General features: G+C 42.4%; 1 protein-coding gene and 1 non-coding gene across 2 annotated transcripts in view; one reads left to right on the forward strand and one right to left on the reverse strand.

The window, feature by feature from the left end:
- The window catches only part of LOC123323388 (transcription factor SPT20 homolog), an 88,292-nt gene that overhangs the window by 2,829 nt on the left and 61,171 nt on the right, over window positions 1-24,292 (reverse strand). The gene's annotated exons all lie outside the window — the stretch shown is intronic.
- LOC123323531 lies at window positions 16,639-16,725 on the forward strand. The gene has a single exon (XR_006539464.1). It is a non-coding gene; the product is annotated as a small nucleolar RNA SNORD35 (small nucleolar RNA).

Consider the following 24,292-nt stretch of genomic DNA (forward strand, 5'->3'; position numbering starts at 1 on the left):
GCTTCTCCCTCTCCCTCTGCCTGCCACTCTGCCTACTTGTGCTGTCTCTCTATCTCTCTGTCAAATAAATAAATAAAATCTTTTAAAAAAAGAAAGAAAGAAAGAAAGAAGTAGGTCTTGGGCGCCTGGGTGGCTCAGTTGGTTGGGCGACTGCCTTCGGCTCAGGTCATGATCCTGGAGTCCCAGGATCGAGTCCCGCATCGGGCTCCTTGCTCAGCGGGGGGTCTGCTTCTCCCTCTGACCCTCCCCCCTCTCATGTGCTCTCTCTCTCTCTCTCATTCTCTCTCTCAAATAAATAAATAAAATCTTTAAAAAAAAAAAAAAGAAGTAGGTCTTGATGAACTTTTTTCAATTCCTTGTACACACCAAGGTTTGCCTGGGCCCACTCCCAGTGACTCTCAAAGCAAGATCCCTGGACCACCCACATGAACATCACCTGGGAACTTGTTAGAAATACAAACTCTTGGACCCCAGCCCAAACCTACTGAATGATAAACTCTGGGGGTGGGGCCTGGCAATCTGTGGTTTAACAAGCTTTGAGGGTTTTAAAGACATGGCCAGAAATTCTTTGATATTCCTCCCCCCAAGAGATGGAGTTTAATTCTTCTCCCTTTGAGTGTGGGCTTGATTTAGTACTCACTTCCAACAAATAGAGGATGGCCAGAAGTGATAAGCTCTCACTTTAAAGATTAGGTTATAAAACGACTTCACTCTTACAAATACCTGACCAGTGCTCCTCAAAACTATCAAGGTCATTAAAAACAAGGAACATCTGAGAAACCGTGACAATCAAGAGGAACCTAAGGAGGCATGACAACTAAATATAATGTGCTACCCTGGATGGGATTCTGGAACAGATAAAAGGACACTAAATAAAAACTACAGAATTTTTTTTTTAAGATTTTTTTATTTATTTGACACAGAGAGCAAGAGCGAGAGAGAGCACGAGCAGGGGGAGTGGCAGAGGGAGAAGCAGGCTTCCGCTGAGCAAGGAGCCCGACATGGGGTTCGATCCCAGGACCCTGGGATCATAATCTGAGCTGAAGGCAGACGCTTAACCGACTGAGCCACCCAGGTGCCCCAAAACTACAGAATTCTTTTTTTTTTTTAAAGATTTTTATTTTTATTTATTTGAGAGAGAGAGAGAATGAGAGAGAGCAAGCACATGAGAGGGGGGAGGGTCAGAGGGAGAAGCAGACCCCCTGCCGAGCAAGGAGCCCGATGCGGGACTCGATCCAGGGACTCCAGGATCATGACCTGAGCCGAAGGCAGTCGCTTAACCAACTGAGCCACCCAGGCGCCCCAGAATTCTTAATAAAAGATAAACTTTGGACCGAATGTGTTTAATAATAATATATCAATGTTTGTTCACAAATTTAATGAATGTAACATATAATGCAAGCTATTAATAGTAAGGGAAATGGAATATAGGACATATGAGAACATTGTGTACTATCTTCTCAATTTTGCTGTAAATCTGAAACTCTTTGAAAAAAATAAAGCCAATTATACAATACAGTATTAACTATGGTCATCATGTTGTACGTTATATCCCCAGAACTTATTTTAACTTATAACTAGGATTTTTGAAAGTTAAGAGTTGTTAAAAGTTCTTATCGAAAGGGGAAAAGACTGTAACTATGTGAGTTGATGGGTGTGAACTAAATATATTGTGGTAATTGTCTGGCCATATATACATATAGCAAATCATTATGTTGTACACCTTAAACTTATATAATGTTATATGTCAATTATATCTGAAGAAAACGGGGGAGAAAGCAGTATCTTTGGGTTACAAAATGTAAAATAAGGCATATTCAAAGAAAAAATATACGATTTTTTTTTAAAGATTTTATTTATTTATTTGACAGAGAGAGAGACAGTGAGAAAGGGAACACAAGCAGCAGAGGGAGAGGGAGAAGCAGGCGTCCCTCTGAGCAGGGAGCCCGATGCAGGGCTCGATCCCAGGACCCTGGGATCATGACCTGAGATGAAGGCAGACGCTTAACGACTGAGCCACCCAGGTGCCCCAAAATTAAGATATTAATAAAAATATTTTATAACCATAGAATAACTACTGAACATTTAAAGAACGTGTATTACAAAAAAATAATAATAACATGAAAATTAAAAAAAATTAAAAATTGACTTCTCTCTTGGGGATTTTCTCTCTCTCCCTTGCTCTCTGTCTTTCTCTCTCTCAGAAGCCACCCGCCACACCGTGAGGCAGCCCTGTGGACAAGTCCATAGGAGTGAGCCTGAAAGCAGATTTATCCCCTGGCACCTGGACTGGAACCTTGTGAGAGGTTCTGAGCCACAATCACTCAGCTAAGTGGCTCCTGGACTTCTGACCCACAGAAACTCTCATTGCTTGGTGTAATAAATGTTTGTTGTTTCCAGCTATTCAGTTTTTAGATACTCATCTGCATGCCTCGCAGGTGATTCTGACTCATGCTCAAGTGCGAGAACTGCTGTCCTACCCTAGGCACTCTCACCCAGCTCCCTGTTCCTTCTGGCTAATGCCTCAGACCTCAGCAGCAGCATCACTGAGAAAACAAGGGAGGCCTTCCCCGACCAGGAAGGCAATTTGTTCCCCTTGCTACACTGTTTCTTGATTCTCTGTGCTTCTCACTGTAACACTCAAAACTGTTTGAATTTCAGAAATGTCTGTCTTCCACCCTAGACACAACACCTGTGATGGCTGAGCCCAAGTGTAGCTTCTCCCGCTGCTTCGCTACTATGTCCGGCATCAGGACCACTCCCTAGGTCCACAATAAATATTTTTTAAATAAATGAAAACCAACAACAGGAACAGTAAAACCACCCCAAATCACATTCCTTCCTGTCAGCTCTCAAGGGGGAACAAAGGCAAGGGTAGTATTCTGAGTAATTCAAGCAATAATGGGCATTTCATCAAATCAAAATTTCATAAAGCCAAAAGCCAAAAGCCGAAATGAAGTGCAATAGATGAGGGGAAAAAATAACCCCTGATTATCTCATCATCAATCACTAGTGGGCGGATCTTGTTATAAAACGCCTCCACTGGCATTTGACTTGGCTATGAACTCCTGGTCTCCCTGTGTTTCCCTCCTTCTCTCTTTACTCTCAACTGACATATTTTAAAAGCACCTACCATGTGCTCTGTGAAAGGGCCTATGTTTGTCTATTCACGTAAGTCTGATGAAGGAATCATATCCTCATTTTACAGGTGAGTGAACTAAGACATAGAAAGGTTAAAATAATTTAAGCTTACACAGCTTGTATATGACAGTCCAAATTTGAATCCAGGTATCCTGACTCTCAATTCCATGTTCTTTGATACCAGCCTGCGTTTTAAAAATAGACTTTATTTATTCATTTATTTTTAATATTTTAAAATATTTTTAAAGATTTATTTTAGAGAGGAGAGAGTGCACACTTGCATGAGTGGTGGGGAGGGGCAGAAGGAAAGGGAGAAGAAGAGAATCTCAAGCAGACTCCTTGCTGAGCATCGAGTCGGACATGGCACAAGCCCCCACGACCCTGGGATCATGACCTGAGCCAAAACCAAGAGTCAGACGCTTAACCGACTGAGCCCCCCAGGTGCCCCAAAATAGACTTTATGGTTTTTAAAGCATTTTTAGGTTCACAGCAAGATGGAGTGGAAACTACAGGGAGTTCCCACACACCCCCTGTCTCCCTCCACCATGCACACACACACACAGCCTCCCCCACCATCACCATCCCGCACAAGACTGGCACATTTGCTACAATCAATGAACCTGCATCGACACATCATTATGAACCATTATGAACCAAAGTCCGCATTTTACTCTTCACTCCTGGTGCTATACATTCTGTAGCTTTGGACAAATGTACTGCCCTAAAAATTCTCTGTACTCCGCCTACACATCCCTCCCTGCTAACCCCTGGCTAGCGTTGATCTTTTTACTGTCTCCATAATTTTACCTTTCCCAGAATGTCACACAGTTGGAATCATACAGCCTTTTCAGGTTGGTTTCTCTCACTTAGTGATATGCGCTTAAAGTTCAACCATGTCTTTTTGTGGCCTGATAGCTCATTTCTTTTTAGGTGTGAATATTATTCCGTTGTTTGGACGGAGCACAATTTATTTAGTCCTTAACCTATTGAAGGAAATTTTCATTATGTCCAACACTCACCAGCCCACCTTTTGATTTGAAGAGTGGAAAGTTAAGAGTGCGAAGATGAGTGTGATTTGAAGCAGTAGCTCTATTTTTCCAAGTGCCCAGATTCATGATTTTTTTGACAAACTACTTTGGATGGTACAAATCCTCCTCAAGTCCATTTATCCTCTCCTTTTGTTTCTAACAAAGGAGGGTTTTCATTCTACTACTGTAGTCTTTCTCTTCCCCCTTTTCCCCCCAGAAAAGATTTTAAGCCCAGGAATGGTGTGGCAGGATAATTTATGAAGAAATTAAATCTGTGTTTTGTTCTTGCACCTCTTGGAGGAGCAAGAGAAAGAGGTAGCTGATCTCCCCTGACCTATCAGACAATGGAGACTTCACGTCTGAGTTTTGCGCTGCTGTGCTGTTTTTGTATAGCAGGACTGAAAACAGAAGTTGGAAGATATGAGATATTTTGGTAATCTCTGTAAATTAATTCCCTCTTCTCTTGGTAACTACCTCCACTTTTGTTTATTGCCCATGCAGTGGATTTGTGCTGGAGGCTGGGGGGAGAGGGAAGAGCCTCCTTTGTTTGTAGTAATGTTTTTCTTAAGATTTTATTTATTTGACAGAGAGTGTGAGCAAGCACAAGCAGGGGGAAAGGCAGAGGGAGAGGGAGAAGCAGGCTCCCCACTGAGCAAGGAGCCTGACGCGGGGCTCGAACCCAGGACCCCGGGATCATGACCTGAGCCGAAGGCAAACACTTAACCAACTGAGCCACCCAGGCGCCCCTGTAGTAATGAAATATATGGCTCAATCTAAAAATTAGTGGTTCGGGGATGGGTACATAACCCAATTTAGGTCAATGAGAAAGAAGGAGACATTTCCTGGAGGCTTCTGTGAAAGAAACTTGCTTGCTATTGAGAGGGAGCTTCTGGAAGAATCTCTCTTCTCTCTCTACCTTCTCCCCATCTCTGAGTGCATGCAACTAAGCATGTAGCATCAGCTGACAACCGTCTTGTGACCAGGGTGAAGCCGACTTTGTAGAGAGCAGAGCAGAAATGAGAAGAGACAGGGTCCTTGATGATGTTGTCAGGTGACTAAATCAAACCAACCCTGAAGCTTCCTCTGAACCACCAGTGATATAGGCCAGGACATCTCCTGTACAGTTTGGGCCAGGTTGGGGAGATCTGTGTTGCTTAGGGGGAAAAGTATCAGAGCCGTCACACTCAGCGGTTCTCCAGATGCCTTGCACATACACATGGGACTAGCTCCCCACTGATGGCTGTTGTTGGGTATCTTGCCAGCCCTGCACATGGGAATTCAAACCCAGATTTCATCTTATTTTTAAAAATAAAGAAAGGTACTGTTTCCTGTGCACAAGTTATGAAACAAAATTACATCCTATAATATCCAGAAGGAAAAGACAATAATGGAAAATGGTTAAGTCAATCATGGCACAAGCACTCAGTGGACCACTAGACTGTCGTTAAAAATGTGTTGTAGGAAGTCTATATGAGAACATGGAAAATGCAAGTATTATAAGTGGGTAAAAGCAAGCTACAAAAGGATGTATTAAATTTGAACTCTGCTACGAAGAGATCACAAAAACTTCATGGAAAAATTCTGGAAGGAAACAGAGCAAAATGCCAATAATACAAGAACCACCAAAGAGTGTTTTGAGTGATACCATGGTTAGGCTGACATTTAGGAAATCCTTGGAGTCTCTGGGTGGGAACACAATCCAAAAATATGAACCCAGAATAGGTAACATGAAAGGCCTTATTCAGTTCTTCTTTACCCCAAAAGATGAAAGTTAATTATATAGCAACTTGCAGAATCTACCGCTCTTTTTATACAAATCGTGGTCTTATCAGTTTCTATTAATATTTACTTAGTGCCCATAATTAACTGAGCATGAACCATTGTTTGCAGTGGACTCTGACATCTAAGATGCCACCTATTATCTGGAAAACGTGGCGTTTCTCACATGAGCAAGTTGAGCACAGCCCTCATCCGTCCAAGCTGTGGGCCGAGTGCAGCCTTTCCCCCAGTCCCAGCCATCACGACCACTGAATGGGAATCCCACAGCAGACTTGAGTCAGTTCCGAAGTTACTAAGACTTCATTCCATCGAGGAGGCTTGTGTAGCGTCCAGGAAGGACTCTTCTCCAGGGTGCTGGAGCTTTATTGTCAGCCCCAACTCTTTTCACCTCCCCCTCCCTCCAATTATCCTAATTTTCTGGAGGTTTGAAAGCTTTGAGGAAAAGAAAAACAGTCGTTTCTCCCAAGGAGACTGGGGACCTCTGCTCTAGGATAATCTGACCTGCGTCCCGTCTATGAGGCAACTATAAATAGTAAAGGAAAAGGAATGGGGTCAATCACCTCCCACTGTTTGAACTGTGCACTAGAATAGAACTGAAGAGGCCAGATTTCAAAATCTAAAGAGATTCAATCTCCTTAGAAGTGCTAAAGCTGAGCTGCCCAACTCAGCTCCACTAGCCGAGTGGGGCTCTTGAGCCCTTGAAATGTGCCGATCCAACTGAGACGTGTTGTTAAGTGTAAAATTCACATGGGATTTCGAAGATTCAGTATGCCACATAAATAAATAAACGAACACAAACTATCTCATCAATAATTTTTATACTGATTACATGTTGAAATGGTAACATGTTAGATACATCAGTTAAATAGGTTGGATCAGATATATTATTAAAATTAATTTCATTTTTTTTTGTTCGTTTTTTAAAAAGTGTGGCTTCTAGGAAATGTAAAATTACATCTGTGCCTCGCATTTGGGGATCACGCTAAATTTCAATGAGATAAGTGCTGTGCCAGATACACTGCAGGGTGTCCCTCACACTCCTGTTTCCCTAGAGAAGGTAACTAACATTTGCTGCTGGGCTTCTTTGTTCCGTAGCTGGTTAGGAGCAGTCCCCTCTTTTAATCCTTAGAGCAGCCCCGCAAGGCACACGTGAATTTACCCACTTAGAGATGAGAAATCTGAGGCTCAGACAAGTTCAGGAATTTGCCCGTGGCTGTCCACTGATGTATGGTAGAGCTGGGAAATCCAACACTGGATTACTGTTTGGGGTGTGATCCAGTTGCCAAGGCTTTTATCTCTGCCATGACTTGAAGACCTATATGAAAAGAAGAAGCGATGCCAAAGAAATGCAAGCAGATGAGTTCTCTAAAACTCAAATCACTTTGCACAGACAAGCCTCATTAAAAAATAGGACTACACCTCCCTAGTCCTCGATGCCAGTTCAACAAACACATGACTGGTGACAAGTGATACAGTAGTGCCTTCCTTTTCACCTAACACCGTCGCTTGGAAAGGGGTTGTGAGTGCGTGCTGTTGAAGAGCTAGACTTTCCCCACTCAGAAAAGAAAGATTCCTGTATTTGTCGATACTTTTCAATGTAGAGGGAAGAAAAATTTGCTACTTAGCCCCGTGATTTACAAATAAACATGCTGCTGTGAATGTTATTTTTCGGATGGGTTTATAGATTCCATGAGAATGTTTAACACTACAAAATAATACAAATTGGGCGCCTGGGTGGCTCAGTTGGTTAAGCGACTGCCTTTGGCTCAGGTCATGATCCTGGAGTCCCGGGATCGAGTCCCATGTCGGGCTCCTTGCTCAGCAGGGGGTCTGCTTCTCCCTCTGACCCTCCCCCCTCTCATGTGCGCTCTCTCTCTCATTCTCTCTCTCTCAAATAAATAAATAAAATCTTAAAAAAAATACAAATTGATTAAACTAATTTATACTCCTAGGGATGAATAAGAGGTTTGGTCAATCCATATCCTCCTCTTCAAAACTTGGTATTGTCAGACAGCTTCAATGACTGCTCTAGGTTTTAGTTTGGATGTTGGATTCATGAGTGTTCACATTTGTTTGTGTATTTATTTATTTAAAGAGGGAGCCATGCATGAACCTGTGTATCCTGAGCCCAGGATTACAATTAATTCAGTTCTATGTAACAATGGACCCCCTTTGAAAATAGTACAGTCACAGCATACTGATAAATGCATGCTATCGAATTCCATAAATTCGATAAATTCGAGAACCCTTCCCCTCACCCTGTCTCCACCTGACAAGTATCATCCTACTCAGCCTGAAAAGTTCCCCTTTGCTCCACATAGTTTCCCTTCCCAAGAAAACATAACTCTTCCCAAGGAACATAACTCTGCTCTTTCCTAGCAGTGACTCCAAGTTCAACCTTTAGGCACCATAGCCAAGGAGCTAGATCAATACTTTTGGTTGTGTGGTCCTTTGGGCATTCCTTGTGATACCAGGGAAGCCAACACCTGTCCCCACAGAGGTGGAGGATCAGCCTTAGATACTGGTAATCCCTACGTGGTCATCCCGCAAGATTAGTCAGTTCTACTATGTACTGACTGTGTGGTCTTAAGTGAGTTAGCTAACCTCTCTGAGCTTTGGTTTTCTCACCTGGGAAATGGGAGTGATAAAGCCTCCTTTAAAGATTTGTTGTGAGAAGTGGAGATGGTACCCTCCTGGCCCGAGGAAGCTTTCAATTATGGGCACTGCGGCTGTTTGATACATTTGAGCAGGACAGCATAGCCTAGTAGACCCCTGACCCTGAAGTCTCAGGGCTAGATCTGCCACTAAGTAGCTCTGTGGATTTGGGAAAATTGCTTTATCTTTCCATGCCCAGGTCCTCATATGTAAAGTGAGAGGGTTGGACTTCAGCTGATTTCTAGAAAAAAGATCATGAGTCTCTGAGAAGAACTCTAACTACAATATCAATTATTTATCAATGCCAATGTAGTCACCTGCTGCTAACTTTCATCAGCTACTAACTTATTCAACAGATCCTGAGGGAAGAGTTAGCACAAGCACTTTCCCAGAAAACAAGAGAAAATAATGTTGTTTTACTCGAGGGAATAATTTCCTAACCTGAAGGGTGAAGGAAATAGTGAAGGCGGGGAATAACTACCCCCAAATGTAAAGTAAAAGCTACGTTAACGTTCAAAGCCACGTTCAGAACTCTGATATTATTCTCCAATTATTTTTTCACCACACAAGCTTATTGCATGAGTCAGAGCTGTATTTTGTTTCTCCTTGTATAACCCTTTTCTTCTTTTATTCCTCTCCCTCAAAATGGCTTCATTCTTTCACTGTGGCTGTGTGTGTGTGTGAATGCGAGTGCGCGCACCCGCGCATGCGTGTGTTTTCCTTGTCAGGATTCCTGTTGTTGCTCTGGTTTCAGTGAGAAAAGTCACTTTGGTTTTGAGTAAGTTTTATTTGGCAGCATAGTCCGAGGAACACCTGTTCCCATTCTTATGCTCTGTAGCCTCATAAAAGTGGAGGAGGTTGGACTCCTATATGAACCTCATAGTCATGGTCAGGGAATTCCATCTGAATTATATGTAAGCTGGATTTCAGTAGACAATAAAAAATAGAGGAACATTTTGTCTTTGGCTCTTCCAATAGCCTTCCTGGCTTCTCACAAGGGAGGAGACTTGTACCCTCCCCTCACACTTCTCCATGAAGTCACTCACCGAATACGCTATTTTTGTTTGTCTGCTCACAGGACTGGCCATGTTCCATGAAGAACTACTGCATACACACTGGATAAGAAACAATTGCTCTGAAATGTCAATTCACTCAGACTCCCTGGAGACACAAAATCTCTCCAACACCAGGAGACCAAAAGGAAGAAAGAGAATGAGAGGGTGACTTCATGGGTCCAGTCTCAGAATAAGCAAGAATGGAGACGGGGGTGGCTGCTAGCAAGGCCCAGAGAGCTAAGAGAAAGAAGGAGTGATGGAGTGACTCTGGCCAAACGTGACAAGTGAACAAGGAGAGCCGGTTAAGGCCCCGGCAGTCTGCAGCCCCGTCCACCACCTACTTCTGTCTTTCTGGGCGGGCGAAGTACCGCTGCGCATGCGCGGTGGCAGTGGCAGCGGGGCACGTAATCCAGCCGCTCGCGAGCAGCGGTTTCCCTCTGGCCTTCTCACTGGTTCCTAGCTTTTCCTGAAGACCCTGTTCTGACCAGTGTCTGCCAGAAACACTTAGAAGAGATGACAGTTCCTAGGTGCCGTCCCCTTTCCTCCACCACACCGAATTCATGCTGAGGTCACCAAAGATCTTCATGTCCCAGGAATACTTCTTAGCTCTTATTTTTCTTGATCTCATGGCCACTCCCTCGTTTTTGCAAAACTCTCTTTTCCTTTCAGTTCAGTGGCTCCACACCCTCCTTGTTTTTCTCCTGGCTTTCTAGTCACTTTCAGGTCTTTTCTCTGACCTCTGCTTCCTTTGAGATTCCTAGGCCCTCCTCTTACCAGCTTCTCCCTTCCTCGCCAGCCTCCACTATCCCCAGGCCTTCACTTACCATTGAAATTCTGACTCCTAAGTTTAGATCTCCTGCCCCTGTGTAGGCAAATGCCTACTTGACATTTCCACCTGAATGTCTCAGTGGCCCCTTCAAGTTATCCAGGTCCAAAGTCATACTTCCGATCTTCCCACCAAAATTCTTCTCTTCCAGCATTGTTCCCTTCCTTAGAAAATGGAAATTTTGCTGACAGGGTTGCTTCATCTACGAACCTAGGCATCATCCTTAACACCTCCCTCTCTGTCACCTCTCACACTCCATCAATCATCAAATCTTTTGATTCTCTGTCCTATATACCTATCTCTTGAACCCTTCTGCTTCTCTCCATCCCGACTGCCACCATCCTGACCAGGGCTACCTTACTTCTTACCCAGGCTGTTGCAGTGTCCTTAATAACTGGTCTCTTGGTATCTTCTCTTGCCCCTCAATCCATTCTTTCATCCACTATAGCCTAAGTGATCTTTAAAAGTGTAAATATGGATATACCACTGTCCTTCATTGGCCTAGAAGGCCCTGCCTAGCCCAGGCCCTAGTCACCCCTCCATCTCCTCTTGTACAGCATTAACCCTTATTCCGTTGGCTCCAACAATACTGGACTTAGTTTAACTCCTTAAAACACAACACTTTGCTTGCCTACAGCTTTTGGAAAAGCTCTTCCATCTTTCTTCAAGGCTCCTTCCACCCCCACTGACCTGAGACAGCTAACTCCTGCTCATCCTTAGAGTCTGCCTTAAACATCACATCCTCAGGGAAACCTTCCCTGACCATCCAGAAGGAGTAGATCTCCTTTTAATCATTCTCAGAGAGCCATGAAGTACTTCACAGCACACTGCATACCTGAGTTAATTAATAGCAATTTTTGTTTTAATGCCAGTCTTTCTCCTGTGGCTCTAAGTTCCATATTGGCAGAGCCCACGTCTGTTTGTCCACCACTGAGGTCTCAAAGAGCAAAAATTTATTCTCTTACAATTCTAGAGGTCAGAAGTCCTAAAATCAAGGGATCAGCAGGGCTGCATTCTTTCTGAAAGCTCTAAAGGAAAATCTATGCCTGTGCCTTTTCTGCTTTCTAGAGGCTTCCCTCCTATGAGAACCTTTGTAATGACACTGGGCCCATCCAGATAATCCGAAATCATCTCCCTGACTCAAGACCCTTAGCTTAATCATATCTGCAAAGTCCCTTTAGCCATGTGAAATAACATAGTCACAGGTTCTGGGGATAAACAGGTGGACATCTTTGGGTAGGGGCATTCTTCTGCCTACCACACCTCCTATGCCCCAGAGGGTAAAATTTTTGCCAAGTTTTCTGGAACAAATCCTGAACTTTGCTTCAAAATATCACACACCATACACACTCTGTACATATCCCGATCCTGACCACATTACAACTCTCTTTCTCCTAGACCCCCTTGTAAACTAGCTTTGATTAGTCAGTCCTCGCGTATGCTCATATACTCCATAGTGTCCACGTATACACAGTCCTCAGGGGTGCTTAAAATATCCTTCCAGATTTCTGTCCCCTTGGTGAGGAAGGCAGAGCCATGGCATGGGGAAGGAATGAAGCTGGTGAAGCAGTTGAAGTGACCTTGCCTTGTTTGACGCCAGAGTCTACCCTCCCAGCTGCAAGTCTCCCTTCCAAGCTGTCCCTTTCTCGAGAAGCTGGCTGAGGGGATGGTCACAAGCTGTCTCACGTGGAAGAGTCTCAGCAAGAAGCTGTGGCTGAACATTTTTAGATACATTTATAATTTGTACAACAATGTTCAGAAAGTGCACAAATATTTGGCAATGAGTGTGGAAGCAAAAAGAGTTTCATGATCCAAATAATTTGCATCTTAAACACTTGACTTAATGGGTATGAAGATTCTGGAGATGAGAGAGCCTGATCCTCAAGGTCCTGCATGTACAGACTGTTCACCTCAGAGCTGGGGTGGGTGGAAGCACTCAGTCCTGGGCATAGCCTCTTGTCTTGTGTGACAGTTGCCATTACATGCTCTTCCTGACTGTTATGGGAATCAAATGGAAGATATTGCTTCTGGCGGCACTCGAAGTCCTAGCAAGGAGTCAATCTCTTGTTCCCAGCGGGCACAATCTGGTTTTTTGAGGAAGCAAAGACGGGCGTGTTTTTCTCTCATGGCATCTATTCTCCCTGTAGTAACCGCTTCTCAGTTCTTCAATCCTTGGTCTCTTCTAGACATTATTGCTTAATGGCTGTTCTGGTTTTTCCCCAAGTTCTGATTCTTCACCCATGAAAGATTTCCAAGGGACAAGAAGCAACTGAAAACACTTTTTCTATATTCTTCTTACCTTTATTCATTAAAATAATAACCATCCCTACAAGGAAACCTCTAGGTAAGTTGTGCTAAGTTACCGCTCCCCGAGATGAACACACTCTTAGTGTGATCTCGTCATGATGTTTTAGAGCTTGGAGCCTAGAGATCATCGTCCACCCCCTCCCTCATTTTGCAGATGAGGAAGTTAAGGTATAGACACCTAAGGAAACTGTCCAAGGACATACAGGTCAGGGCTATTGACAGTTTCATAAAGCCATAAAAAGTATCAACCACGATTCTACATATTCAGTTGATAACAATCACAGATACAGCTTCCATGTAATAAATCCAGTCTTCACGGTTTTAAAGTTTTGTGATTGTTCGAACTGGAGCTGGGCCAAAGTTTACTTCAAACACTCTATGAAAGAAAAGCTTACTAAGCAATTAATGGTGTAAAAAGATCATAGAACAGAGTTTACCTAGGTCTACTAACAAACTACTTAGAGGACACTTGCTTCTAGCTGCATGCAACTATACTTCTGTTTTAAAAACCAATCGTTAAAATGGGCCTTGCAAAACTTCAGCCTAGAGTCATCTTGTTAATTATTTAATCCCCATTGTATACTTGCAATTTAAAAAATTATTTCTTTTAAACAATGAGCCTGAGAACTTTCATTGATCAAGCCTGATTATCCCTTCTACTGACTCAGAATTAGAAGGGTTTAACTGCAGGGCTTCAAAGTGAATCAGAAATTGTGTGACAAGGCCAACTTTTCCAGAACAAATGCCTTCATTCACCTTAAGTGAACCTTGGGTGCTTTTGCTTTGATGAATAGGGAGGGTGGAGCATTCAGGAATTTGTTTTTCCCCACCAGTACTGATGCACTACTTTTAATGGCAACCCCTATTTTATACATCAAAATTTCTTCAGATGAAAACTGACAAGATAAGTCACTACCAGGCACTAGGTCTTTGGAGGAAGTCCCTTGCCCTTCCTCCCTGCAGCCCCGCACACCATTCTCGTAGGTTATCCTATTCTGTCCCTCAGCTCTCTGGGAAATAGCCAATGTGACAAGATTTGGATTAAACTCTGGACCCCTGAGCAAGACATTCAAGAAAAGTCTAATTTTTTTCTTAATTGCAAAATCAAACCAATTCTTAGTGGAAAGCTCTTTCCCTCATTTAGGACAGGGAATATTATCCAGTGCTAGGTACTTGTCAGAATCTGGCTTTGAGCTGGTTACCTGCATTGAAAAAACATTTTTGTATTCCCTATGATTTTGTCTCCCTCCTTCCTTCCCTTGCATCTAGGCTTGCCAGGTAAAATACAGGGCGCCCAGCGGAAGTTGAATTTCAGATAAACAACAAGTAGGTTTTTAGTACAAGTATGTCCTATGCACTATTCGGAACGTATTTCTACTTTAAAAACCTATTTGTTGATTATCTGAAATTCAAGGATCACTGGGTGTCCTGCGTTGATTGTTTGTCTGTTTAGCTCTTTGTTTTTCTAAATCTGGCAACCCTACCTGATTGTCCTCTTCCAACAGTTTTGTTCTTTCTCCTAAAATTTTCTTCAATGGCCTTTCTTCCCAATTTCATTCCCCTCTTTAAGGACAGTTTTTACCCCCCCCCCCCTTTACCTTCTGCTCTTGTTTGGTGGTGGCAGGGTATTAATTTTTAGTGATTTTGGATTGTGGTGGGCAGTACCAGGCTTCTATACATATAAAGGTGCTCAGAGCCACACATCAGGTAAAATTTGAATAGGGCCTGTGTGAAGCCACCTCTTCTTTTTTTATTTTTTTATTTTTTTTTAAGATTTTATTTATTTGACAGAGAGAGAGAGACAGCGAGAGAGGGAACACAAGCAGGGGGAGTGGGAGAGGGAGAAGCAGGCTTCCCGCCGAGCAGGGAGCCCGATGCAGGGCTTGATCCCAGGACCCTGGGACCATGACCCGAGCGGAAGGCAGATGCTTAATGACTGAGCCACCCAGGCGCCCTTTCTCTTCTTCTTCTTTTTTTTTTAAAAAAGGATTTTATTTATTTATTTGAGAGAAAGAGAGAGAGAGCACCAGTGGGGGAGTGGGGGAGGGTGGTGGGGGCAGAGGGAGAAGCAGACTTCCCACTGAGCGGGGAGCCTGACACAGGGCTCTCGATCCCAGGACCCTGGGATCATGATCTGAGCAGAAGGTAGATGCTGCACCGACTGAGCCACCCAGGTGCCCCAAGCCACCTCTTCTGAAGTTCTGCCTTCAGCAAGTACCCCTTTGAGTTAAGCATTGCCTTCTCTAACTGGTACTTCTAAAACACCTCTGGGAAACATTAACACAAGTTACTAATAGCTTAGTAGAAATGGTAGTAATGATTTTTAAATTTTATCTCCATCTATTTTTTAAAGTAAAGTCCTCTTTGGAAGTAGAACATGCATACAGAAGTGTGTCCAGTTAATAAATGCACAGCTGGATGAATTTTCCCAAAGTGAACGTACTCAGGTAACTAGCATCCAGATCAAGAAATACAACATTAGGAGGGAAATCCTGTCACATGCTACAATATGGATGAATTTTGAAGGACATCAAAAGTGTGTGAAATAAACCAGTCACCAAAGGATAAATACTGTATGATTCCACCTGTATAAAGTATCTAGAGTAGTCAAATTTATAGAAATAGAAAGTAGAATGGTGGCTACCAGGGGCTGGGGACAGGAAAAACGAGTTATTGCTTAATGGGTACAGAGTTTCAGTTTTACAAGATGAAAAAGCTCTGGAGACCTATTTTACAACAATGGGAATACACTTAACACTACTGAACTGCACACTTAGAAACAGTTAAGGTGGTAAATTTTATGATATGTATTTTTTACCATAATAAAAAAAAAAAGAAAGAAACACAATATTACCAGCTCCCCAGAAACCCTCATGCCCCTTCCCAGTCACTTCTGCCTGTCCAGGATAACCACTATTCTGATCGCCAGAAAAAGCCCATCTGCTCTAAAAAAAAAAAAAAAACCCTGGAGTTAGTTAGAAAAAAAGTGTATCAGCCCCCTTTCCTTCTGACGGGGAGACTCCTTCAAATCAGACATGGATTTGATCGTGCCTCCCACATTGCCTGGGATACAGCAGAAGTAGATCAAGGGGCGCCTGGGTGGTTCAGTCGGTTAAGCATCTGCCTTCGGCTCAGGTCATGATCCCGGGGTCCTGGGATCAAGCCCCGCATCGGGCTCCCTGCTCAGGGGGGAGCCTGCTTCTCCCTCTCCCTCTGCCTGTCGCTCCCCCATTCGTGCGTGTACTCTCTCTGTCCAATAAATAAATAAAATCTCTTTTTAAAAAAGTAGCTCAAAAACACTTGCTGATTCCACGTGCACTGAGAGCCTTAGGCTTGCCGGCGCGAGAGGTGCTGAGGGGAGGGAAGGAAAGGGCACCTGAGAAAGAAGATACAAGTGCTGGAAACAAATGCCAGGTGCTCTGCAATCTTGCCAAAGGTTTGCCCTGCATACTCATTACAGCTTTATTCACTGATGATGCTTTTTTTTTTTCCTTTTTCACTGTGTTGACAACATGACCTGTAGGTTCGTATTTGAATCCAGCTCAAAGTATATATTTATTTTTTTGTTGCTGTGTGCACAGCACTAAATGCTTATTTTCTTACCAGGGTGTTTATTGCCACTATGCACTACATGAGACAAAACGGATGTGCTTGCTCATGCCTGCCTCCACATTCTTCAGGGGCAAATTCTAAACTCAAGGAAACGGAGGTTCGTCTCATCTTACAACTGCCATAATATTTGATCCACCGGACTTTTTGAGTACATCCTTTTCCAAGAGGGCACCAGATGTTCTGATGAACAAAATAACAGTACTGTAAGCACTGATCAAGAAAAGGGATACAATTCAGCAGATGATGGCTTTTCCTCATGATGGGCTGCGGATGCCGCTGTGGGCAGCGGCAGGAATGCCAACGGCTCAGCGGATGCCAAGAAAGAAAAAGGGAGGAAAAAAAAGAAAATGGGTAAAATTGTTATTTGGGGCCACAAATGGTAGTGACTGGGGCAGAGTTCAACAATCTGCTTGTAGTCTTGAAGCCAAGGGAATATGATGTGCCACTCTTTGATGTCAGACTTCAGGCAGATATGCTGGGGACCTTGGAAACAGAACTGGTATTGTCATATCACGCTAAGGATTAGTTATTTGGATTAGTTACTGGGTCTCAGACCCAATGATTCCTTTAATAACATATATTCAGTAGCCCTCCTGTACTAACCTGAAATGAAACCCACAGGGGACACCACATACCCCTCTGCATAATTGTAAAAAAAAAAAAAATCGACATAATACCGTGGCAGAAAGGACAAATAAAAAGAAAGTAATGTATAATAAAATAACATGCACCTCAAAATGTAAACTCTCAGGCATGGCAATCCTAGAAGACAAAATAAAGTAGCCAAATGCTTACACTATTATAGCCTCAGTGTGAGGGACAGCTCAAGGCCAAGACAGACACAGGTGGGCTTTAGCGGCAACTCAAACAGCGAACTCAGTACTGCCCATGGTGCTGTGACTTCCCAACATGGTGAACAACTTTGGGGAAATTCTAAGCAAAACTAAAGGCAAGCATCCTTCAGTTTATACTGTGCTTGCTGTCTTGGAAAGTTAGGTGTTTATTTTCACCTACATGACAGTTCCGCAGGATATTTGAAAGTCATTCAGAACATGGGATGATTTCCAGTTCTAGCATCTCTGGCCCCACCCTTTAAATGTCAACAGTGCTCCCCAGTCATTGTGACAACAAAAATGCCACCATCGATTTCTTAAATCCACCCCTACCCCAGGACAATACCACCCCCCATTTAGTATCCCTGATTTGAAGTAACATCTTTTATTTGCAGAAGCATTTTTTTTAAATCTTAAAACGCATCACTCATAAAATGATCCATAGCCTCAACAATTTCCCCAACTATGATTCACATTAAAAAAAAAAAATTGATGTTGAATTTTACAATCCCACCAAAAAGGAGTTTCCCAAGATCTGAGCCAGTTAGATCATCAAGAGAGTCAATAAATAAAAAAAAAAAAAAAAGAGAGAGAGGGCGCCTGGGTGGCTCAGTTGGTTAAGCGACTGCCTTCGGCTCAGGTCATGATCCTGGAGTCCCTGGATCAAGTCCCGGAGTCCCTGGATCGAGTCCCGGAGTCCCTGGATCGAGTCCCTGGATCGAGTCCCGGAGTCCCTGGATCGAGTCCCGGGCTCCCTGCTCAGCAGGGAGTCTGCTTCTCCCTCTGGCCCTCCCCCCTCTCATGTGCTCTCTCTCATTCTCTCTCTCTCAAATAAATAAATAAAATCTTTAAAAAAAAAGAGAGAGAGAGAGAGAGTCAATAAATAAAATTACACAGCACTTTTTGGGGGGAATACTTACTTAGTATTTTGGTCATTAAAATAATAGGTTGACCAAAGGAAAAAAGAAGAGCAAAACCCTGCATGTTGTCTCATCAAGAAAAACAATTTAATGAGAAGGTGTCATACAGATGTAGGATAACAATAAATATTATAATTATTGTTTTGTTCGGCTTTTGCAGTTATTCTGTTTAGTTGTGTTTTTCAAAAATACTCAGTAATTGTGAAAATTCTTTATTAGCAGCATAAATATAAATGAAAAATCCTACACGCATGCTCACTTCCAGTCTACAGAGCACTGCCCTCAGGTTGGGTTTCATGTGTCTTGGGGCCAGCAATGGGGCTGGAGCATCTTGGTTCTAGTTCAGAAGAGCTCACTGCACTTACCTCTTCCCAACTGTGCATTCAGTGATGTCAAGTTGCTAGCCTGAAATCAGCAGTGACGGGTGACGGAAGTATTTGCATGGAAATTGGCCAACACTACATTTAGGTCCACCACCACCCACACACCCTTGCTTCCGGAGAGTCTGTTGTTAAACATTCACCAGACACCATCCCATGGGGCTGGCTCCCAGGAAAGAACAACCTGTCATAGAAGTACAAAACAAGACTTTGTTACAAACTCCTGGAAAAGAAGAGTCCAAACTGGGCTCTTTAATGTTTCATCAAATTCTAGTTAAGTACCAAATGATGGCTCAAAAATGACCATGAAAACAAAACTCAAGAGAAACATTAATTCACTAGTATCCAAATATTTATCTAGTACCAACTATGTGCCAGTCTACTTAAATTCTTTCTGCAACAAGACACAAATTAAATAAGTATATAATGTGCAATGGACCAATGTGTATGCTGCCAATTTAAAAGAGATAATTAAACAATGACACTAGTATTTTTCACCTTTATCAAAGGGAATACTAACATTTAATAGGCATTGTGCCAGGTATTAAACAAATATTGCCTTGTTTGATCCTCACAACCACCCTGTAAAATAATCATTAGGTTGAGCCACAGGAAATTGCTGATAGTTGACCAATTTTGACCTCCACAAAAGGCAATTTTCACCTAAATTATTTTCCCTGTTTTATAGACAAGGAAGCCAAGATCCCAATATACCAACTTGTCAAATGTCAAACAGCCAGTAAGTGACAAAGCCAGGATTCCTTGCAGACTAGAATGGCTCCAAAGGCCCTGGGCTTCCCACCACACACAGTTCCCACAAATGAAAGAACTGTTAGGCACGTGATGTGTTACACACATTCAAAGAAATCTTACAACTAAACCATTTTGAAATAACTCATGGTAAAAGAAATTAAATTAAGGACATGCATTTTGCCACATAACTAAACACTGGCTTCCTGGGTTTCTTAATCATAAATGATTAGAAATAATCATAACTGTTGATACATTTTAGAGACTGGAAAACATCTTAATAGAGATTGAAACCATTGTTTAGCTTGTTCTTAAAAACTCAAATTAATGTTTATACTTGAGAAATTCCATTAATGTTCAATTTATACTTGAAAAATTAATGCTTAATTTGTACTTAACAAATGACTTTTTAAAAATGCTATGCTATTACTAGTACAAACCACCAAAGGTCTTATATTCACAGTCTGTGATTCTCAATCTACTAGAACGATCAGTGCTTCAGAAAAGAATTACAGTCATGAATGTTTGAACCAGAGGGTATGGTATAGGAGTGTCTCAATTTTTAAAAATTGAAACGCAGGAGAATCATGACATAAAACACACGTGTGTACATGTATGTATGTGAATATATATATATATCACACAACTATATATAGTTGAAACAAAAGTTTCATGAAAATTTTGATATGTGCTGTATTCTCTGATATTTTCTTTTTTCTTCTTTTTCTTTTAGAGAGAGAGGGTGGGGGTGGGGAGTGGGAGGAGGGGCAGGGGGAGAGGGGGAGAGAGAATCTTAAGCAGGCTCCATGCCCAGCACGAGGCTGGGCTCTATCTCACGACCCTGAGATCATGAAAGGAGCTGAAATCAAGAGTCAGACTGAGTGACCCAGGCACCCCTCTGATATTTTCTATCCGACCCTATTCCATTTCATTAAAAAATTCTGGAAACAACTTAGTATATCATTTTCTCAATTCACTAATGTGTTGTGACCCCCGGTTTGAAAAACAATGCCTTAGAGACCTTTATTTTAGAGACTTCATCTACATCCTGCATTTTATTCCTTTCCTTCTAGGATACTCTGTTCTTTGCATCTACAACTTTGACCCCCCACTTACCAGTTTCTTTCCTTCCTTCCTTGAACAGATACTTACAAATACCCTGCTATGTGCCATCAACTGCATGCTAAGTGCTGGAGATGCAGTGCATTTATAGTCACATCCTAGATCCCAACGTCCATCTAATCATCATGCAAATAAACACAAACTTCCAACTGTGCTTAGTGCTATCAAGGACAGGTTCCAAGAGAGAGGGGATTCGACCTAGTTAGGGAAGAATTCTTGAGGAAATGGCACTTGAGCTGGGATATAAAGATCTGATCTAGTCTAATCTAATCTAGCCTATTCTGTTTCATTAAGAAAATGCTTATCTCCATCCCCTAATCTACTTTGAGCAACGACTTAAAAGTAGTAACTGTCTCCATTCACTTAGCATAACATTTTCAAGGGTCATCTGAGTTGCTGCATTTTTTTTTTAAGATTTTATTTATTTATTTGAGATAGTGAGAGAGAGAGAGAGAGAGAGAGAGAGAGAGCGTGCACAGGAGGGAGGGAGGAGCAGACTCCCCACTGAGCAGGGAGCCCGACACGGGGCTCCATCCCAGGACCCTGGGATCATGACCTGAGCCAAAAGCAGACGCTTCACTGACTGAGCCACCCAGGCACCCTTGAGTTGCTGCATTGTATGGACATACCATATTTTGCTTATTTATTTGTCAGTTGATGGACATTAGGGTTGTTGCCACTTTTGACTATTGAGGAATGCTGCTATGAACTTTTGGGTAGGAGTTTTTGTATGGGCATATGCTTTCATTTCTCTTGGGTATATACGTAGGAGTAAAATTGCTGGGTCATATGGTAACTCTAATTTTAACATTTTAAGAAACTGCCAAAATATTTTCTAAAGCAGCTGCACCATTTTACATTCCCACTAGCAGTGTATGAGGGTTCCCATTTCTCCATTTCCTTGCCAACACTTGTTTATTATCTGATTACTTGATCATAACCATTCTGGTACTAGGTATGAAGCGGTATCTTATTGCAGTTCTGGTTTGCATGTCCTTGATGGCTAATGATGTTGAGTGTCTTCATGTGCTTATTGACTGTATGTCACCTTTGGAGAAATATCTATTCAGATCCTTTACCTATTTTTAAATGGGTTATTTATCTTTTTATCACTGAGTAGTAAGAGTTATTTATACACATTTTTGATACCAGACCCTTATCACATAAGTAATTAGCAAATATTTTCTCCCTTTCTTTCGGTTGTCTTTTCACTTGCTCTTTTTTTTAAAGATTTTATTTTTAAGTAATCTCTACACCCAATGTGGGGCTCGAACTCATGACCCCAAGATGAAGAGTCACATGCTCCCCCAACTGAGCCAGCCAGGCGCCCCATGTCTTTTGACTTTCTCGATGGTGTCCTTTGACGCACGAAAGTTTTGATTTGATGAAATCAAGTAACACCCTAGCTTGCACCATACAGGGAAGTATCAGGGAAGATCATGGCTTCAACCATCACCTCCATTTTACTTCAGCAATGGACCTTGACATCATCCACAGCTGTCTGAACTCTATCTGCTTCCTTAAACCTCAGTATTCTATTCTCAGAGTAAAACCCTTGGCAGAGGGTAGAGCTTTCTCTCTACCTTGTTTCCATCTCATAGGCTCTGTAAACTCTCTGAGACCTCCAATCCCCCAGCTTTCTGTTTTCTCCCTGTTTGTCACACCCTTATCTTCCAACCTCCTTATTTTCCATTCTTTTCTTATACAGCCTGGCCTTTAGAGCACAACACTACAAACTCTCCATTCCCAGTACATTCCACCCCATTACTCCACTGTCTATTTTCTACACTTGTTCTGCAACCTCCAACCATGTATCAGTCAGGCCATCTGCCTTCTCTACTTCCGGTGCTACTAAGAAATGTTGACAAAGTCATGCAACCTTAAGCATTGGAACCGCTCCTGATGCATGTTCTCCCACAGCAGCTGAGCTCTCAAAGCTGCCCTGCTATCCTTTCATTTGACCCACCTCACTTTACTCTCCCATTCCCTGAGATCCACTCTACTCCCCTCCCTTTCGCTCACGTCACTCCCACCATGCTCTTCCTTGAACAAGCCAAGATCACTCCCGTCTTTTTGGTGCTTGCTGATCCTTCGCCTTAAACACTCTTCTACCAGGTCCTCGAGTGGCTGAAACCTTCTTGTCATTTAGGTCTCAGTTTAAATGTCACCTCTTCAGAGAGGCCTCTCCCATCTGCTCTGTCTACTGGGGCTGCCCTCCTCCCATTGCTATCACACTTCCCTGATTTATTTTTTTTATTTTCTTTATCTGCACTGTCTAGAAAATCTTATGCTTCTAAAACCCTTCACTAGCAAGAGTCAGAGACTTGCTCCTCTGTGCTCTCCTAATACCCGGTGTAGAACTTTCTTACCTAGTTGCTATTATTAATGGATTACAGGTCTGTGTTCCTCGTCCAGAGGCCAAGCTCCTTGCAGACAGATGTTGTGTCTTAGTCATCATTGGTTCCTTCAAGGTGCCCCACACAGAGCAGGCACTCAGGATGTGCAGAGGAGAGGTACAGAAACTCATGATCTCATTATCTGTGCAGCATGGGCTCTACCCATCGTGACTTAACACTAACAAGGATTAACAAGTGCTGGGAGAAGTTGCAGGAGAACATACTGTTACACAAACTAAGTCATGCTGGGCACCGTTTATAATGGTAAAAATAGGGCGAAAGCACCTGAACATAGGGAACTGGATAAGTAGACTACAGTGTATGTACTCCCTGAAATTTGATGTTGCTATTAAGATGATGTCTGATGCCACGATGATAATAAGAACACAAAAACTGTACATAGAAAGGCAGGGGAAAAAAACTAAAATGTGATGCTGAGTTTCTTTATGCAGAAGAAATATAGATGCTTTTCTTCCCCTTTTCTGAATTCTAGTTTTCTCTGTATGTATGTGTGTGTATGTGTGTGTGTGTATATATATAACTTTTATACTGAAATGAGCCCTAATATTTTGTTTCTAAGGAAGGGCTATAGTCCCGTTCTTTCTTTAGTTCATACAACTTCAAATATTAATTCATTGATTAATATGCTGGAAAAACGGAAGAATGCAGAGTCAGGGATTTATTCAGCATCTCTCCACAAATTAATGACAGAAAAAGACATACTATGGTAGTCCTAGAGTGATGCTGGAGAACAAAATTAATTTCCTGTAGGCTCTGTGCCATCGATATTATATTTCAGAGAGTTCTGTATTAGATCCTTACAAACACGTTAAATGACACTAGCAGAAGTAGCATTAAAATAGGAGAAGCTAGGGGCACGTGGCCAGCTCAGTCGGTAGAGCATGTGACTCTTGATCTCAGGGTTTTAAGTTCCAGCCCCATGTTGGGTGTAGAGATTACTTAAAAGTTTTTAAAAATGGGGGAGACTATAGGTGAAGTCCCATTTAAAGCAAAGTGGGTATAGTTCAGTTTAAGGAAAGAAAATACATGAAAGTTCATAAATTTGGGTTTGTTTCATCAAGGGACTCACAAGACAATTAGTTTGAGTTCTACATTCCCCTAATATATTTAAAATATGACCCTACTCACATCATCTATCAGAAAATACATTTACCAAGAGAAAGCTTGTCATTGACTCAGGTACCAGAGCAAATATCTAATACAACAAATTACAGTCTATCAAAGAATTGGCAAAGTTCCTTAAGAATCACAAAAGGAGGGGTGCCTGGGTGGCTCAGTCATTAGGCGTCTGCCTTCAGCTCAGGTCATGATCTCAGGGTCTTGGGATCGAGCCCCACTTCGGGGTCCCAGCTCAGCGGGGAACCTGCTTCTCCCTTTGCCCACCCCCGCCCCTGTTCGTGCTCTGTCACTCTGTTCTCTCAAATAAATAAATAAATAAATAAATAAATAAATAAATAAATAAATAAA

Source organism: Neomonachus schauinslandi, chromosome X, assembly GCF_002201575.2.
Source record: "Neomonachus schauinslandi chromosome X, ASM220157v2, whole genome shotgun sequence".
Lineage (NCBI taxonomy): Eukaryota > Metazoa > Chordata > Mammalia > Carnivora > Phocidae > Neomonachus > Neomonachus schauinslandi.